The sequence below is a fragment of the Vombatus ursinus genome, unplaced genomic scaffold (assembly GCF_900497805.2).
Source record: "Vombatus ursinus unplaced genomic scaffold, bare-nosed wombat genome assembly UNPS02014820.1, whole genome shotgun sequence".
In the NCBI taxonomy this organism is placed as follows: domain Eukaryota; kingdom Metazoa; phylum Chordata; class Mammalia; order Diprotodontia; family Vombatidae; genus Vombatus; species Vombatus ursinus.
The window spans coordinates 21861423-21863959 of NW_020954598.1; positions in this window are offsets into that span (position 1 = coordinate 21861423).

The window sequence follows — 2537 nt, forward strand, 5'->3', positions numbered from 1 at the left end:
TTTTAAAAAATTAATCATTTCTCACTGAGACTTAGAGATGGTCCCTGAGGAAAATTGATTAGAATTAAGTGCCAAAAGTTTTGGCGCTTCCAATAAGAGATGTAATACAGAACCTGTTTATTTTAAAAGGACACATTGCAAATACCTGGAGTCAGAGAAGAGGCTAAATTTTTTGATGGGGAGAGAGATCAAATCCTGCTGCTGTTTTTTTTCTTATCTGCATGTTGTGGCACTGGAAGGATTCCAAACACATCTAAACTCAAGGTTCTCACTTCCCTATGCTACTGATGTCCAGAAATGAAACATCTAACTTCTCCTATTATAAGAAAGAACTGCACAGTTTCACAAAAAGATGGAAATGGAGCAAAAACTCTCAAAAAGAAGTCCCTCTGATGAATGGGGAAAGTATCTCTGTCTTAGTGGCAGCTTTTCTGAACTGCTCAATATCTGAGAAAGAATTCCATGGAGCTTGTGAAGGTCTATCTATAGAGACATTCTTCAACCACTGTTTTTCCTTTCCTCTTCTCCACCACAGACACCTGAATATTTAACTTAAATTACTCATGGGATGTCTCCAATACCTTGAGAAATATAGTTATTGAACTGAGAATTGTGAGTATATATTTAAGGTCACAACCTAATTTTTTATGAATTGTTTTATATGAATATCATCCCTAAGGTTTCTATCAGTTTTAACATTATATAATAATGTGATTTTGAGTCTTGATTTCACTTCGAAAGCACACAGAATGGAAGGTGTTTAGAGAAATGTTTACTTATTTCATTTGCGTCTTCTTGTTTCTTTTTCATTTTATTATTTTCCCCATTTAGAACTTTCCACTAATCAACATTCCCCAGAGGAAGGATGTATTTTGTTTAATTTTCAAAATCTTAAGGGGCAAGAAAATGTAAGGATTGAGTCTCTTTCTGATGAGTGGATCATTTGCACCTTATTGGTACAATGGATAGAGCTCTGGGCCTGGCATCAGGAAGACTCATCTTCCTGAGTTCAAATATGGCCTCAGACACTTACTAGCTGTGTGATTCTGAGCAAGTCACTTAACCTTGTTTGCCTCAGTTTACTCATCTGGAAAATGAGCTAGAGAAGGAAATGGCAACTATTCCAGTACCTTTGCCAAGAAAACCCCCAGTGGGATCACGAAAGAGTCAGATACGCCTGAAAAATGTCTGAACAACAACAAACGATATAAAATTTTGAACAGGATCCTTAATGTCTAGTTTAAGATATGAAACTTTAATTAATTCATCTGCATATGAAAAGGCTGAGAAAGCTGAACCTCCTGCCAGCAGAGACTAGGAACTTGCCCCAATAGTACAGATTACTCCTCTACATTTTTCACAGCCACTAATTTGTGTAAACAAACAAGAGAACCTTAGGGATTTTTTGTTTTGTTTTGTTTGTTTTTTAATAAGGAACTCTGAACCCCAGAGATATCTGGTAATTATTGGGCAAATGGCTGGCCTGCAAAGATAAACATTTTGGAAATCAACCAGATGGTCATCCTAAATTAGGGTGAGGTCTCTCACCAAAGGAACCCATCCCTAAATCAGAAAAGGTCATTTAAGCATAAACCTTGCTGTTCCACCTCCTGCCTGGGAATCAAGAAGCCTCAGCATCTCTGCTCTAAGTGAGCACCAACTTTACAGGAGAAATGATTGGCAACTATTGGTCTTGTTATTCCATCTGAGTAATTGTCTTTGATAAGAGCTCATTAAGTCTAATAGCTAATATTAATGGACGAAAACCAGTGAAGGCTCAAGAGCTACAGTTTTAGAAATTGCTACCCACAGGATTATCCTTAGAACTTAAGAAAATCTCCTGGATCCTGAACCATCACCCTGCAAAAAACCTCATCCAGTGGAGGGGTTTTTCCAGCACCATCATTTTCATTCTATTTCATTTATCCTCTTCTCTTTAAGAATCTTATCCTCCTCACATTTCAAAGAAGCAAAAAACCAAATTCTCTTTGAGGAACCAGAAGCACAAGCAGATGAAAACAAGGACTGAAAGATCAATTTGCCCATTCACTCTGAGTTATCACCCATGTCACTAGGTGATTCCACAGAGACTAAAGATATTCTGTCGCTGTACCTTTAAGGGCCAAAGAGAATGTTCAGAAACGGGGGCTGGGGCTGGGGCTGGACGTTTGGAGTTATTATTCTAACTGTCATTTTCTCAGGTGTTTCTCCCTAAGGCATCAAGAGTTAACTTTGATCTATGAGGAATACGTGATGAAGGTTCAGAAAAGAGTTGAGAAGAAACTTCTTTCTTGTTAACAGGGGGCTGGTGGGCAGTACTCAGCATGCTTGGCTGACATAATCTCCCAGGTAAAAGAAGCTGGCGAAAACACTTTCAGAGAGACATGTATGTAGATGTGGGACATGTATGTAGATGTGGGATATGTATGTAGATGTGGGACACCCACAGTCATTCTATAGCTGGTTCTGGTCTGCGGGTCATGCAAGGAAGAGGTGTCCTTTAGATTGTGTAGTCAGAATGGGGTGTGTTCAAATGG